General features: G+C 37.1%; 1 protein-coding gene across 1 annotated transcript in view; it reads right to left on the bottom strand.

Moving 5' to 3' along the window:
- LOC143234595 (ecdysone receptor-like) overlaps positions 1–18,811 on the bottom strand; it is a 126,627-nt gene that overhangs the window by 106,344 nt on the left and 1,472 nt on the right. The gene's annotated exons all lie outside the window — the stretch shown is intronic.

Here is an 18,811-nt window from a genome sequence, read left to right as displayed (position 1 = left end):
ATATTGTACGATATAGGCACAAATATTTCACAAATTTAGATGTGTATTCGGTTTAGAGTTAGGGTACGTTGGTTCATCAGTCAACACACTAATCTTTACTTATAACGACACCTTTTGGGTACAACTAAACGTTGCAATAGTACAAAAAAACAAAAACACTTTAGAGGGAAAAAAATAAAATAGGGGAGGAGAGAGAGAAAACGTCACATGAAAGGGATAATAATTTGGAACTTGTACGTCTTCATCAAACGCCTAACTAGGATTATCTCAATCATATGACGAAGTCATGGTTTTAGGCCAAGGACAAGAAAGGACAACAATCGTATGATGCCAGCTGAAAAGTGGAGGTACGGACGGAATTTTAGCAAACTTAGAATGAGGTCAGTTTTTTTTAGGAAGCAGTCGTAAGAGAAGAATCAACATAGACAGGACTGACCATTCGAAGACTCCATTAGTTCTAATACGGTAGTCTTGGTGGCTCAGTATTACAAGTTTTCTGTACAGTTAACCAAACTATGTCTTTATTCTTAATACTGGTGTTGATATGTTATTTTTGGACGGTAACATCTGTGTGTCTTGAAAGGTCATTACTTACAGATAAGGCACTGTTTACTGTATGGAACCATTAAGATAAGAGCGTGAACCAATATGCTTGCCATAAATTCGAGCTTTAAACTGTTGTTCGTTTCTCTCAGAGCAGAGCCACACAAGCACAGGGAAGCGAACCCATGATTTCAGCGTTGTAAATACGTAAACCTACCGTTGACCCACCGGGGTGGGTTTCGTTTATTCAGTCTTAAATCATCTCTGGTTATAACCTGATTCACTAGATTTTTTCTTCTACCGTTATTCGGAGTCAGCCATTTTGTCCGTCACGTACCTTCGACACTTGGACGGAATAAAACTGTCCTCGAACTTAGATGCTATTGTTTTACTATTTTATCTTACTATTCTTTAACATGTAAACTACAGTGAATTCAAGAAGTAGTCCGTGAGTATTAAACTGTTGTTTCTCAGGAAAAACAACCAAATTTATCGTAAATTTCCAGGCTAACGTATTTTACTTTTGATTATCTTGAATATCACGAGGTTATTTTATAGATGATAGGAAACGCAACTGGCTAAAAACATAAAGACTTCTGAAAATGGCGCACGTAAACAAAAAACACATTTCTGTTTTAATCTATATACGTGGCACATTCAGGAGGTGGTTCTGATCACATGGGTACTAACATCAGTTTCAGGAGGTAGTTTTTATCATATGGGTACTAACACCAGTTTCAGGAGGTAGTTTTGATCACATGGGCACTAAAAACTAGTTTCAGGAGGTAGTTTTGATCACATGGGTACTAACACCAGTTTCAGGAGGTAGTTTTTATCATATGGGTAACAACACCAGTTTCGGGAGGTAGTTTTGATCACATGGGTACTAACACCAGTTTCGGGAGGTAGTTTTGATCACATGGGTACTAACACCAGTTTCAGGAGGTAGTTTTGATCATATGGGTACTAACACCAGTTTCAGGAGGTAGTTGTGATCACATGGGTACTAACACCAGTTTCAGGAGGTAGTTGTGATCACATGGGTACTAACACCAGTTTCAGGAGGTAGTTGTGATCACATGGGTACTAACACCAGTTTCAGGAGGTAGTTGTGATCACATGGGTACTAACACCAGTTTCAGGAGGTAGTTGTGATCACATGGGTACTAACACCAGTTTCAGGAGGTAGTTTTGATCATATGGGTATTAACACCAGTTTCAGGGATTAGTTTTAATCACATGGGTACTAACACCAGTTTCAGGAGGTGGTTTTGATTACATAGATACTAACACCAGTACAACGTCCAGAGAAAATAATGAATTTCGTGATCATTTTACAAGTGGCACAGCGGCGTGTCTTCGGACTCACAACGTCAGAAAACGGGTTTCGATACCCGTGGTGGGCAAAGCATAGATAGCCCATTGTGCAGCTTTATGTTTAAGTACAAACAAACATCCTCCGCTGTATATACAAACCGATAACTTTGCTGTCTAGCCAAACTGTCGTAAAACAAACTTAATACAAGGGTTTACATCTAAAAGTTACCACATCAGAACTAGCGGTAAACAGAAACAAACAAATAATTTAGCATACGAGTTTAGAAGGAATTTACTTAGTCGAAGATTTAAGTTTGAAGAATAAGTTAACAATTCTTAATATTAAAACTGTGAAAGGAAAGAAACAACAACCTCTTCTCGGAAAGAATTCGATCTTTTACATCGGCGGGAAAGTGCGTTATTACAGCTTTCCACCACATGTTAATAAACCAGTAATGAACTAGATAACAGCTGGACACCCGTGCAGGATCGTAAGTGTATATTTATACATAAAAGAATCGTCTGTTTCTTATAAGATATATATATATATACAGAATTTTCGAGTTCTAAAGAACTAGAAAAAATGGCTAGCAGCCACCATGTGGTGAAAATACGATCACATTAAAATCGAGAAGAAATTTTTTTTATTGAAGTAACTTATTATTAAACAGTGAAAAGACGGGTGAAACAGACAATTTAAATTTTAACTCAAATCCTTATCTCCAAAAATATCTGATATATTTAAATATCAAAAGTGTCGAAATCAGAACTATAAGTAATGTAATCTTTATTCGTATCAAATATTCATGTTGAAAACACATCAGCTAGAAAGTTAAAAACAAACAAATAAAAACAGCTTGTTGATAAACACGTGTCCCGGCGTGGTCAGGTGGTTTGGACGCTTGACTCGCAATCTGATGGTGGCGGGTTCGAATCCCCGTTACACAGAACATGCTCACCCTTTCAGCCATGGGTCTTCATATTTTGACAGTCAATACCACGATTTGTTTTTAAAAGAGTATTCCAAGTGTTGACAGTGGGTGGAGATGAGGAGGTTCCTTTCCCTCGAGTCTTATACTGCTGAATTAGGGACGGCTAGCGCGAATAGTCCTCGTGTAGCTTTGCGCAAAATTCAAGCAAGCAAACAAACCCCGTCCATAAACAACTTCGTGGATCAAAACTAAAAGCGACTACTTGAAAAGGTTGAATACCAAATGTGGGTTGCTACCTGGTTTTCTCAACAAACATTTGATGAACATCTGTCTTTTCTTCGGCTTTAAAGTTCGTTATGCATTTCTATCGTTTTCACTTACATCTATAAGATATCCAACTGTCCTCTCTGAGTTTTAGCACGTCATTTACTGAGACATCCAACTGTCCTCTCCGAGTCATTTACTGTCAACACTCACTCAGTAACTCCACTCTTTTTCCATGGCGCCATTTTGATCAATTGACACGCAAGTAAAGCTACGATACAAAGTCAGTAGAATTATCTACTTCTGTTTGTTTGTTTTGGAATTTCGCACAAAGTTACTCGAGGGCTATCTGTGCTAGACGTCCCTAATTTAGCAGTGTAAGACTAGAGGGAAGGCAGCTAGTCATTACCACCCACCGCCAACTCTTGGGCTACTCTTTTACCAACGAATAGTGGGATTGATCGTCACATTATAACGCCCCCACGGCTGGGAGGGCGAGCATGTTTGGCGCGACTCGGGCGCGAACCCGCGACCCTCAGATTACGAAGCGCACGCCTTAACGCGCTAGGCCATGCCGGGCCAATCTACTTCTAACGTACTGAGCTACCTGCTAAAATCTTTTGTGTTTCAACAGTGCAACGTGCCAACTGTAACTTTGAGCTAAGTTATCTATAGAATTTACACACTGTATACTTAAGTTATAAATGTTACTATATGTAAAGACGAAATACGTGTTTGTTTGCAAACTAATTCTTCAGAGACAGTTGGGCCAACCTCAAACGAAATTTGTATGTAAACAGTATGAACTATGGGAAATATTCTAAGTAGGTCAGGCCCGGCATGGCCAGGTGGGTTAAGGTGTTCGAATCCCCGTCACACAAACATGCTTGCCCTTTCAGCCGTGGGGGCGTTATAATGTGAGGGTCAGTCCCACTATTTGTTGGTAAAAGAGTAGCCCAAATGTTGTTGGTAGATGGTGATGACTAGCTAGTCTTACATTGCTAAATTAGGGACAGCTAGTGCAGATAGTCTGTGTGTAGTTTTATGTGCATTTCACAACAAACAAACAATCTAAGGAAGTTAAAAATGAACTTAACCCTGTGTATATTTTGTAAAGTTTGTTGGTTAATTGCTCCCAACATATTGAATCAACTTCAAACAATCTTGTCAGATTGATACTTTATACAGTGTTGAATATTCTAAATACATTCTAGGTCAAAATATGGTTGGTGAGATGTAGGGTGGGATCACCTGAAAATCTTTACTTGTTGGTAGATGGGAAAACAAACTATAAATGTTGTTTACGAAGCTTTGTTATAATTTTAATATTTTGAGATAAAGTTGATGTTCAAGTTATCACTTTGAAATATATGATCACTGTTAACCAGCAGGAATGTTGTGGATAGCAGCATCAGTTGAAGATGGCTGCCGTTTAAGGTAAATTTATTTCTCGCCCAATTTGTCAATATCCTGTATTACACATGCAGTTTAACTTAAAAGAAAGGTGAATCGTGTTCGACGTTCCCGCCGTGAGGGCGTTATAACGTTTGGTCAATCCCATTCCTTCTAGTCCACCACTGTTAAATTAGGGATGGCTAGCACATATAGCCATCGAGTAACATTGCGCAAAATTCAAAACAAACCAAACCAAAAGGAGCACGTGTTAGAAGAACATACCAGAATCCCTTTGTGCCACAATCAACACTGACGACTAAAAAGTATTTAAAGAAGAGTCAGTCTTCTTTTCAAAGAAGTAATGTAATAATTGACAATACGGGACGCCCCCCGATTATAATATTATTTAATAGATGGCGCAGTCAAAAGAGTAAACTGATGAACTCAGTGGTGGTCCATGGAGAAACTATTGTTATTATTCTAGCCTCGCAGGCTATTCACGTGGAGAAAGGCACTCCTGTGTAAAATGTCAAAGCTTTTTATTCGTTTGAGATCACCATGCGATCGATTGGTCCAAAGCAGACTAGATGCTGCAAACTTAGCCTTATGAAAGTGAGTGGTATAATATATGCACGCACACTAACCAGCCAACAGGGTGTCTAGATAAGCCTCGTGAATATACTTAAAAGCCACTTTTTCCTGACAACACTAGGAAACCAGAAGCCTTTTTAAAGTGATTAAGTCAAAACTGTGGACACCGCCTGATAGATGTTCTTGAAGTAAACTAAACGTCCATTAGAGCCGTTTTCAGTTGATAATTCCATCAGTTAACACGGTCTTTCATTTTATTTATATTGCAAACATTTGATACAACCATTTAAGAACTCGGTTCAATCTCCACGAATACAGAACAGTGGACAATATGGACTGTTATTTATATTGATTGTTAATAAACTATTAAACTCAGCACCAAAAATGAAAAGAAAATGAACTTGATACATAATAAGGATTAGACATTTTCTTGCAAAATGCATTATAAATCATAGTCTCACCTTAAGGCAATAACAGGTATCATCTGTGGTTAGGGATATTCCATCTAATAGACAAAATTCAAACGCTGATGTTAAACTAGCCAATAATCATGGAAAACTAATTAATTCTTGATGACGAGAAACCCACGTGAAGTAAAATTGTATCTCAGAACGGCTGGTATGGGTATTAACACTTTTACTGATAAGTAGAACAACGTTTCGACCTTCCTAGGTCATGATATATAACGTTATGTATCTCAGAACGGCTGGTATGGGTATTAACACTTTTACTGATAAGTAGAACAACGTTTCGACCTTCCTAGGTCATGATATATAACGTTATGTATCTCAGAACGGCTGGTATGGGTATTAACACTTTTACTGATAAGTAGAACAACGTTTCGACCTTCCTAGGTCATGATATATAACGTTATGTATCTCAGAACGGCTGGTATGGGTATTAACACTATTATTGATAAGAAGAGAACAACGTTTCGACCTTCCTAGGTCATCTTCAGGTTAACAAAGGTTGTATGCTTGTAACACTCACAACGTCTCAACTCCTAGTGTGCAGATCAATACTATCTGCAGCCAGTTGTGGGAAGACAGTTACCCCTAAGTGTTCTTGTGATTCCTATAGTATAAATCACTACCAGTTCTTGGGTTACCCTTATGTGATAGATAGTAACTAGGATTTGACTGTCACTCATAGCGCATGGTTACTCGGCGGTTCCAACAATACAATGGTCCGAGGTGGTAACCATTAGCCACGCCCATTCAACGGTTTATGTTCGTGACAATATTCACAAACACCTTTGTTCATATCGCTCAACTTTGAAATCTTCACAACTTACATCTATAAATAGGTAAAGAAAGGTTAAAAAAAATTCTAGCCAAATTTTCCTCGATGGACACAACACAGATAGTCCACCATATAGCTGTGCACTTAATATCAAACAAATCCAAGCAAACTCAATAGTTAGTTGCACAATAATTCGGATTCACAAAGGGAAATCCTAGCGACCTCTATAGTCAGTAGTGGCATGACTTCTCTTAAACCAAAACAAAATATATCTTTCTCGTGAAATCTCCAAACATTCTAAATGAAAGAAAATGTCAAATAGTCTGTACACGTTTCTAACAATACTAGATATAACCAAAACATTTTAAATCATGTAGCGTTAAAGTGAGAAAGGTGGTCTAGAATGTGTGGGCTCCCTGTGGATTTTCCCACTAGACTCCCTTCACACCGATTTATTATATCCGCTATGGGCCCCTATTTAGCGTGGGTAACACAAATCGCAGAGGCAGTTGTACGCCTCTGGTTAAAATACATAATGTGGATAAAAAGATAGCTCGCAATAACGTATTGTAATAAGGATTGTAAACCTTTTCTTCCTTCAGATTCCATTCACAATAGTTACAATTACTGTCCAATCAACGTTCTGCTAGGTCCAGATTTGATGTATTGAAACAAGATTGTAGTATTGTCCAATCAACGTTCTGCTAGGTCCAGATTTGATGTATTGAAACAAGATTGTAGTATTGTCCAATCAACGTTCTGCTAGGTCCAGATTTGATGTATTGAAACAAGAGTGTAGTATTGTCCAATCAACGTTCTAATTACTGTAGATTTAATTTATACTAATATTTTGTAATAGCTATAGCCCAATTAACGTCCTACTTTATTTAGGCTTGGCTTACAAGCAGTTCAGTGGTAACAATTATTCGTTCAGGCTTGGCTCATTGTAACACGACTGTGATCGCCTGACTCGTACGGTCAATAGTGGGTGGAGAGTGGTCAAGTCCAAGTATTGTAGATAAGTAGGTCATTCCCACCAGATCTGAAGTTTATAATGATATCTGTGAAACTCCACCAATACTGGACCTTAATTATTTGTATCCATTGATCTTTAAATTATTCATTCTCTAAATCCTGTTTATTAATTCACTATATACACGTGGTCTCGTTAAAACGTAGAGTGGTTGGGACACAATACAGTTGTTATAGTAGGCTTAACGTATTTCATTAAAGTGTTGGTCAATTTGGGTTTATTTAATTTATCAGGGGGTTGACCAGAACAGTAAACACACAAAAGACTTTTAACTTCTGAAATTAAATGAAAACTTGAGAAAAATGAGAACTGTAAATTTTCGTCTAAAGAATTATATTCAATGTGACTTCAAAGTGAAACCATTTTGATTGGGACACCTGGTGAGTTTAACTCATTCATGATTTTAATTCATTTATTTGAAACGGCGTAATCCAACTTCGTCTTCATCGCTTCAACTGTTTGTAATGCATATGTTAGATGAAGTTCACCCTATTATGGTCCGGTATAGCCAAAAGTGTTAAGGCGTTCGACTTGTAATCTGAGGGTCTCGGGTTTGCATCCCCGTCGCGCCAAACATGCTCGTCCTTTCAGCCGTGGGACGGTTATAATGTTACGGTCAATCACACTATTCGTTAGTAAAAGAGTAGCCCAAGAGTTGGCGGTGGATGATGATGACTAGCCACCTTCCCTCTAGCCTTACACTGTTAAATTAGGGACGGCTAGCGCAGATAGCCCTCGAATAGCTTTGCGCGAAATTCAAAAACAAACAAACAATCACTCCACTATAAATATTCTAAGTGTTTTTTGGCAAGTACTCTTTTGTAATTACAGCCAATTTCTAATTTATACCTTCAAGTTCCTTATATGGGGCATGCATTTCGTAGCTTAAAATAAGTTGTTCATAAAAAAATCTAATATCGAATTATTAGGCACAAATCTCAATCTACTAAGCGGTGTTATACATATATAATTGAGTTCAATGTAGTTCAATGTTACAAAGAGACAGGTTACATTATAATTTTCTTGTGTTTCTATTACACATATTTCGCTGATTTTAACAAATATCCTACATACATTTATTACAAAAACCAGACTATTTTCAAATTATCCTGTTAAACCAGATCTTTGGACAGCAACATGTTATCAGTAGTCTACAAAAATACAAAGAATAGAATGCCTTACTTGTTCAACACGAAAACCAGGTCACCCAGATCTCTGATCACACACAAAACGACTCGCATACTGTGACTTCTCAAGCATTAGTTCATTCTCCTGAAGATTCAACTGCAGCGGTCAAAATCATTAAAACGAACCACACGTTTATTTTAAGACATAAACAGTTAAAACAACAAAAACGCGTGATCCAGACGTAGATATAACCCTCAGAAACTGGTGTGAACTTAAGAATGATACTTCGATATCAGCTTTTCATTCTGTCTACACAAGAACTGGTTTCAAAACCTAACAATTTGTCAGATGGGTTTAGTTTCAAGCAAACAAATAATAATAGAAAAGCTAAATAAATAAGCAAATATATATATATAAATACACGCGTGTATGTTTTGCTTATAGTAAAGCCAAATCGGGCTAGCTGCTAAGTCTACTGAGGAGAATCGAACCCATGATTTGAGCCTTGTAAATATATAGACTTACTACTGCACCAGCAGGGGACCTATATATAAGAACGAGGATAACAGCCAGGTAAATTTTGAAAGAAGAAAGAAAAGCACTCAGAACCAAGAAACGTAGAGCTTTCGCGAGGGGGAGTGTCCCCCATATTCTATTTATCACGAATCCAATTTTCTGTAAACTCTTACAATTAAAAATGTTATCCTTTCCTTTGTGGAAGTTTCAAGAAAGGTATTTTTAAAAAATGTTGTGGCAAATTGTTAGATGACAACATTTACAAATGAATAATTTGAATACACTGCGTAAGTAACATACACACACGTAAAGAAACACGAGCTTCTGTCCATACCCAGCAACGCCCACTTTGTTAACAAAATTTAGTCAAGCACCCTCTTCCTCGATAAAATAGGAACGTCGTTTCGCTTCTGTCGGAACCTAGAATTGTTTTTTGATGGGTTTTTAGGCTTAGTTTATAGTAAAGTTTTGTGGAATATTACCTTTGGTAATAGTGCCTAAATATCCACGTTATATTTATATGCTTATTTGTTTGAGTTTCGCGCAAAGCTACTCGAGGGCTATCAGCGCTAGCCGTCCCTAATTTAGCAGTGTAAGACTAGAGAGAAGGCAGCTAGTCATCACCACCCATCGTCAGCTGTTGGGCTACTCTTTTAAGTATATATAGTTAAGAATTGTATGTATGTATATATATATATATAATTAAATATTTATTCCGTAAATCACATCCCTGTATCCACATTAAAGTCCTAAACTCTCCGTATAGTTGATGAAGTTACTAAGACAGGATTTCAGAAGTGTTAGCACAAGGTTAATATGAACACCAAATAACCAAATTACTACTCCTAACTGATTACCCCTAAGCACAATACCGTTAATTAATCTCTTTGTCACCAGGTCACCCACTGAGGCCCTCAAGGAGACAAAGCTAAAATCCCAAGGACCTTCACCTACGAAGGTCGTTGAAAAGATAACAAACACTGGCCAGTAGAAATGGTATGTAACACTGGTCACTAGAAATGATTTAGTAGTTATTATATACGTTAGACATTTGTTACTAGATGTGGTGAAGTACTATATATATATATATATAATAAACACTGGTCACTAGAAATGATTTGGCTTTAGACATTTCAAACTAGAATTGGTGAAGAAGTACTCTATTTATATGCAAAACCGGCTCGTTTGGGTTGAGAAAATATTTTACACAGAAGAGCGAACAACGTTTCGACCTTCTTCGGTCATCGTCAGATTCACAAAGAAAGAGGTAACTGACCGGAAGCTGACCACATGTTTGAAAGGGGTTGTGTAACCGAGTGTCGGAATGTAGAGGGCGGTGTTAGATGTTTGAATATATAATTTTATTTATTTTATTATATTAATATAGGTAACTTACCTGTTACCATTATGTCTGAACTAGCATACCGTACACCACTATTAACAGTACACGCTCACACGAGCGTTAAGAAACTAAGAAATTTAAACCAACGAATTATTAATAGAAGAAATGACATTTATTTTATTCAACAATGTAGAAAGGAACAACTAACCCCTAATTTTGTAAAGGTAAAACTTTCAAAAAATTTTAATACATACACGAACATTATCCAAAATTTACAGAAAAAAACTACTTAAAGCCATGTTGAACACAAAATACAAAGAACTACATGACTTACAAAAACAAAAAATGAACCTAGACCATCAACTGGCATGTTGCATTAAACCAGATTTACGGACTTATACAACGAAACATAAACCAAATCAATACTAAGAACGACAGAGACAAAAAAGATCTGCCACAACAAAAAACTAGAAAATCTAAGATGCAAACAACAGAAAAGACATCAACATGACAAACCGTTGACTAACCTCATAATTAACAGATCCGACCGACAATTAAACACAGACGAGATACATCTACTTAACAAAGGACGCAACTTCGCAATAGCACCTAGGTACATTCCAACCATAGAAATCAAAACATGTTTAGAAGACCTAGCCAGGAGACTTGTGATACTTTCTACAGAGAACAAAAACAAGGAAACAACCAAAAACAACCAACAGAAAGACGACAACTTAGATAATTTTAGTGACACCCAACAGCCAAACTTCCCAGGTAAAGTTACAAATTTATATTTTCCAGAAACACCTAAAAACAACATCTTAAACGATTTTTTCAAAGAATTTTCTCACAAAACCATTAACATAATTTCACAAAACAGAAAACTAAAAAACAACCTTACAAAAAGATACATTAATTCCATTAAAAACCTGAAACAAGACAAAAACATAAAAATTCTAAAAGCAGATAAAGGTAACGCTATAGTCATAATGAACACGAATGAATACATCCAAAAAATGAGTAACATCCTATCAGACACGAACAAATTTAAACCAATACACACAAATCTAACAAAGACACACGAGACGCAACTGAACAAATTGCTACTAAAAATGAAAAAATCCAACACAATTTCACAAACACTTTATTCCTACCTACGTAAAACCGACTCACGCACACCGCAAATATACGGCATCCCCAAACCTCATAAACCAGATTGTCCATTACGACCAATAATGTCCACATATGAATCGTTTAATTACAATCTTGGTAAATACATAGCATGGACATTCTCCAAATATGTAACATCAGCCAGCTCATTCATCAAAGATTCTTTTAATTTCAAGTCTAATCTAAATCAACTTAATCATAAAGCCTTAATGGCCAGTTTCGATGTTATATCCCTCTTTACAGAAGTTCCAATCACTGAAGCCTGCAAGATAGCCTTAGAACTCTATATCCGAGACCCTAACCCAACTATAGACATTCCCAGTAACCAGTTAGCAACCCTCATAGAATTCACCACGATAAAGACAAACTTCATGTTCAACAACCACACCTATTTACAAACAAATGGCCTTAGCATGGGCAACCTAGTATCACCAGTTCAAGCCAATATTTTTATGACACAAGTTGAAACACAAGCAATTAACACAGCATTACATCCACCACCACTATACTGGTACAGATATGTAGATGACACGATTGCGGGATTCACATCTACAGAACGCACACTTAATTTTTTCAACCACATTAACTCTATACATACCAACATTAACTTCACATGTGAACAGGAAGAAAGCAATCAAATATCATTTATTAACCTAAAATTTACAAGAACCAATACAGCCACATTAAAACAGAAATCCACCGAAAAATCAGCCATACTGAACTATACATTCCTTGGGACTCAGCACATGAAACAAAACAAAAACTCAACATACTAAGAAACCAAATAAATACAGCCATAAAACTATGCTTACCAAATAAAATAACGATGAATTAGACAAAATAAAACAATACTTCATCAACATCAATAAGTTTCCTCCACAAACCGTAGAAAACATTATACGCACACACCTATACAGATACCAAAATCAACCAACAAAGGTAAATATATCTCACGAATCAAAAAATCACGAAACCATATACTGCTGTATACCATATATTCCTGACATCAGCAAACAAATAATCAACATTTGGCAAAAACTAGTAACAAAATATGACATTCCAGTTAATACCAAATTTATTCAAAAACCAGGTAGGGCCCGGCATGGCCTAGCGCGTAAGGCGTGCGACTCGTAATCCGAGGGTCGCGGGTTCGCGCCCGCGTCGCGCTAAACATGCTCGCCCTCCCAGCCGTGGGGTGTATAATGTGACGGTCAATCCCACTATTCGTTGGTAAAAGAGTAGCCCAAGAGTTGGCGGTGGGTGGTGATGACTAGCTGCCTTCCCTCTAGTCTTACACTGCTAAATTAGGGACGGCTAGCACAGATAGCCCTCGAGTAGCTTTGTGCGAAATTTCCAAACAAAAACAAAAACCCGGCACAAAACTGAGGTCTATACTATGTAAACACTACACTGACAAACACCACACCAACATTATTTATAAAATACAATGTGATAACTGCCACGACTTCTATATTGGAGAAACAAGTGGAAAAATGGAAACCAGATTCAAAGAACATAAAAAGTCACCTTCACACGTTTTCGAACACTGCAAGTCAAATAAACACAACATAACCATAGAAAACACTCAAATACTAAATAAAGAAACAAACATAAACAAACGCAAAATTAAAGAAGCCTTACTTATACAACAACTTAAACCCAAAATAAACCAATATAAAGGAACGCCTTTATACCTTTATTAATATAATAAAATAAATAAAATTATATATTCAAACATCTAATACCGCCCTCTACATTTCGACACACAGTTACACAACCCCTTTCAAACATGTGGTCAGTTTCCAGTCAGTTACCTCTTTCTTTGTGAACCTGACGATGACCGAAGAAGGTCGAAACGTTATTCGCTCTTCTATGTAAAATATTTTCTCAACCCAAACGAGCCGTTTTTGCATATAAATTTCTCAACAAGTGGGTTTCTCGACATCACTGAAGAAGTACTCTATTTATATAAATAATAAACACTGCTCACTAGAAATGATTTGGTAGTTGTTATATATGTTAGACATTTGTTACTAGATGTGGTGAAGAGGTACTATATACTTATTATAATCACTGGTCACTAGAAATGATTTGGTAGTTATTATATGTTACACATTTGTTACTAGATGTGGTGATGAAGTATTCTGTATATATATAATAAACACTGGTCACTAGAGATTTCTATTTGTATTTACACACTCGTTATTAGAACATATTAGCAATAACCAAGAAAACAAAACCAATACCAGATTAGTTTTATATTATATTCTCTATAGTTGTAGCTTTAGAAACCTTGTCATCATAACTACACAACTCAACTTCGTTCGTTCTCTGATGCTCAAAAATGCTTCATCTGCGTCGTCCAGGGCACTGCGGTATGTCAGCCAACTTACTAGTCTAGAATTCCAGTTTCGATACCCGTGTTGTGCAGAGTACAAATAGCATATTGTGTAGTTTGGTGCTTAATTACAAAGAAACGTTACCAGTTTCCTTGTATAATGTTCAGCATATTAATTTAATAACCAAATCAGAAGCTCCTGGTTTTGTTTTACTCTAGGTAACAGTATGCAGGGTACCGAATATAAGGTAGGTCTGGTGCAGAATACGTCCATTAAACTGTTGTGATAAGCGTTATTTACAGCGCTTTGGGAGACACGTGTTGAGAAATAGACAACGATTTCGCAACTATTTAGAAAACATAAAGCATTGGTTTTTCTATAACGTAATTGATCATAAGTTATACACCTATAAAAATATTTATGTAGTTACAAATTCACCAATTTATGAGTAAGTTTATGTCGATAAACAGAAAATTATGATTATAACATTCCATTCGAGACTTGATAAATAACTATACATTTTGTACATTCTTCATTTGGGTCATTTGTTACTAGGCCTTATACATTAGGTGTAGTAATTGTTTGTTTGTTTTTTCTAATTTCGCGCAAAGCTACACGAGGGCTATCTGCGCTAGCCGTCCTTAATTTAGTAGTGTAAGACTAGAGGGAAGGCAGTTAGTCATTACCCCCCACCGCCAACTCTATGGCTACTCTTTTACCAACGAATAGTAGGATTGACCGTACCATTACAATGCCCCCACGGCCGAAAAGGTGAGCATGTTTTGTATGAGGGGAATTCGAATACGCGATCCTTGAATTACGAGTTAAGCGTCTTAACCATCTGGCCATGCTGGTCCAACGTAAGATAAAGACAAACATATGTAATTACTGATCGACGATTTTTTTTTTATGCATGAAGTGACACTGACGAGTACGTTAGGTCTATTTGTTCCATTTTCCTTGAAATGTTACGACTGTGAATGACACTGATGGGTGCGTTAAGCCTATTTGTTCCATTCCCCTTGAAATGTTACGACTGTGAATAACACTGACGGGTACGTTAGGCCCGTTTGTTCCATTCCCCTTGAAATATTACGACTGTGAATAACACTGACGGGTACGTTAGGCCTATTTGTTCCATTCCCCTTGAAATGTTACGACTGTGAATAACACTGACGGGTACGTTAGGCCTATTTGTTCCATTCCCCTTGAAATGTTACGACTGTGAATAACACTGACAGGTACGTTAGGTCTATTTGTTCCATTTTCCTTGAAATGTTACGACTGTCTATTTGTTCCCCTTGAAATGTGACGACTGTGAATGACACTTATGGGTACGTTAAGCCTATTTGTTCCATTCCCCTTGAAATATTACGACTGTGAATAACACTGATGGGTACGTTAGGCCTATTTGTTCCATTCCCCTTGAAATGTTACGACTGTGAATGACACTTATGGGTACGTTAAGCCTATTTGTTCCATTCCCCTTGAAATGTTACGACTGTGAATGACACTGATGGGTGCGTTAAGCCTATTTGTTCCATTCCCCTTGAAATGTTACGACTGTGAAACCGTTAAAGAAAATCACAACTTTTCTGAACATGCTCGCCCTTTCAACCGTGAGGGTATTATAAATTGACGGTCAATTCCACGATTCGTTGGTAAAGAGTAGCTGAAGAGTTGGCGATGGGTGGTGTTGATTACTTTCCTTCCCTCTAACCTCTCACTTTAAAATTAGGGATGGCTAACGCGGATAGTCCATCGCGTAGATTTTGGTGAAGTTCAAAAAACAATAAAAAAGCACGTTTGTTATAAATTGAGGAGGAAACCTTATGGTGAAAGAAGTGAATCGTGTACAAACACATTCCTTCAGAAGTCTCAAAAATCAGAGTACATAATGAAGTTATAATAAAACATGTAATTCATGTTCTATAAACATCATTCACAACCACCTTGATGTTTCCTGTGAGCAAGACGTCAGTGAACATACAAAACGCGGCATAATCGTGAAACAGCAAAGTTCAACAGGGAGTCACAGTTACACAATCATTGTGACGGTGAGTTAGGCTCAGTGTCGTCACAAAACACCCATAACAACAACGAAACTATGAGCTTTTAGGTAATGTAATCATGACACCAGTCCTATCTCTCTATACAACCTGTTGTGGTGGGAAAACCATGTCCAGTTTAAAACGTAGTGTAATCTATATTTTGGTTTATTTTCTACAGTTAACCGGTTGACATTCAGTCAGTAGAACATTGTCTCAAAGCAAACACCCAGGGCACAAAACGTTATATTCAGATCAAACGACCAAGTCATAAAAGGTTATATCCAAATCAAACAACCAAGTCACGATATGTTATATTCAAATCAAACAACCAAGTTACAATATGTTATAGCCAAAGCAAGAACTCATGTTACGTTTATATTCTAATGTGAAATATTCGTAACCAACAGATCTAAACCCAAGAATGTACTATATTCCATGTAGTACCAAGCGTGAAGAGAGATACATTCGAAGTCGTTTATCCATGTTCAACTTTTCTCACTTGTAACCAAACTTGCTGAATGACAGCTGTTAGTTGAACACGGGAAGGGCTCTTTCAGAGTAGAGTTTCTGTCCAGAAAAATTCCCTGAGTTTTTATTTACTTGGAAAAAACTTGACAAATGAGTTACACTTGAAAGGACTCACTTTTTGTGAGTGTTTGTTTTTGTAAGAAAGACCTGAAGTCTTCAGTTGCATTGAAAAATGTCCGCATTTCGTTTTTTTGAAATCAAGAGTAAATGTGACCTAAACACACCGTCAGATATATTGCAAGTTTAAGGGAAGGGACAGGTTCCTGAAACACTTCGATCTTTCTCGAGAGTTTGTGTTTTCCTTATAGTAAAGCCACCTCAAGCTATCTGCTCAGTCCACCGAGGGGGAATCGAACTCCTGATTTTAGCGTTGTAAATCCGTAACAATGGGATACTTTTCTCGATAGAAAGTTCAATAATTTGTAGCCTGGAATTGCATTTGCACTATCATTTTAGAAGTCAAAATGTTATATTGTCAGTTTCTTCAATCTTACTGAGAGGGTAGTTCACCCCTCCCCCCTGTATTAGATGAGAGAGTTCCCATATAAAGCGAGAAACCTTATGTGTAATTTTTAGTTTTTGGGTAGAACAGTGCTGAAGTCGGACTTCTGGTTGGAAAGAGTTTGAAACTGTGGACTACAGTATTAAGAGGTTTATACTTAAAGAGCATAGATGTAGATCTGTTCTTATATTTTGACTTTGGCATGATTTAGTATGTTGTCTGTACAGTTATGTTAACATGTGGGGAAGTTCTGTCGAATAAATTTATGGAGTATTAACTTTTTAGTTCGTAGACGAGTGACCTCTATCGGCCGAATGCCCTCTGTTGCTTTGAACTTATGTCTCCATAAAATATTCCACCCTACACGCACATCTGTTAAATATAAAACATGACACACTGAGTAACATCGGTTGAAACAAAACGTTAAGTTCACCTAACATAATACTATTTTTCTAAGCTGTACGGTTGCGTTTGAAACTCATCACGTGATGTTTGTAACATATCCATATCTACGAATGCAAAATGGCCATTGCCAAGCGTTTATAAAGGGTTTGTTTGTTTGTTTGTTTTTTTAATTTCGCGCAAAGCTACACGAGAGCCACCTGCGCTAGCTGTCCCTAATTTAGCACTGTAAGACTAGAAGGAAGGCGGCTAGTCATCACCACCCGCTGCCAACTGTTGGGCTACTCTTTTACCAACGAATAATAGAATTAACCGTCACTTTATAACGCCCCCACGGCTAAAAGGTCGAGCATGATTGTTGTGACGGGGATTCGAACCCAAGACCCTCAGGTTAAGAGTCAATCGCCCTAACCATGTTTATAAAGAGAAACGATTGTAACGGTTACACAGCAAACATTTCTTTGTGATTAAGGTGTTTTTGTAAATCATTGTATCAGACGCCACATGTGTTTATGGTGTTCACGGTGTCGCTACTGGTGTGGCGGGTGTCGCTTTACAAACACCATGAAATCGAACCATTTCAGTTACCACCGTGCGTATTAGCTTTCAACAGCTGCAACAAGTTCGCTGTTCTCTGGACTAATTCTAAAGTACGTGAAGTTTCTGTTCATCTGTCAAGTACCTTTATCCATGCTGTTTGTTACCTGGTGTGATACCAGTGAAGAAGTGTACCTTAAATTAGGAGCTTTTTACATGCCGAAAACCGATCTCAGTGTTATCAATTATTTCAGTGACTTCGCGTGAGAGTCATTAATGATGTATTGTCTCTCAACTACAATGTCGGACAAAGTGCTTTACGTGAGTGTAGTTTAAAGTACAGACAAACCATAAAATCAGGGCAAAGAAAAATCAGTACAACAGTAGACTATCGTGAGATGGCGTGTTATTATTCAACAAATACTGTAGTACTTCAGTGAATAGGGTTAACAGAATCAATCGTGTGTTACTATACATCAGATAATGTAGTACATCAGTGAATAGGGTTAACAGAATCAATCGTGTGTTACTATACATCAGTGAATAGGGTTAACAGAATCAATCGTGTGTTACTACTATATATCAGATACTGTAGTACATCAGTGAATAGGGTTAACAGAATCAATCGTGTGTTACTACTATACATCAGATACTGTAGTACATCAGTGAATAGGGTTAACAGAATCAATCGTGTGTTACTATACATCAGATACTGTAGTACATCAGTGAATAGGGTTAGCAGAATCAATCGTGTGTTACTGCTATATATCAGATATTGTAGTACATCAGTGAATAGGGTTAGCAGAATCAATCGTTTGTTACTGCTATATATCAGATATTGTAGTACATCAGTGAATAGGGTTAGCAGAATCAATCGTGTGTTACTATACATCAGATACTGTATTACTTCAGTAAATAGGGTTAACAGAATCAAGAGCGTATTGTTGTTATACATAAAATATAATAAAAACCCACTAAA

This window comes from Tachypleus tridentatus, chromosome 12 (genome assembly GCF_004210375.1).
Source record: "Tachypleus tridentatus isolate NWPU-2018 chromosome 12, ASM421037v1, whole genome shotgun sequence".
Lineage (NCBI taxonomy): Eukaryota > Metazoa > Arthropoda > Merostomata > Xiphosura > Limulidae > Tachypleus > Tachypleus tridentatus.
This window is presented reverse-complemented; position numbering and strand designations above follow the sequence as displayed.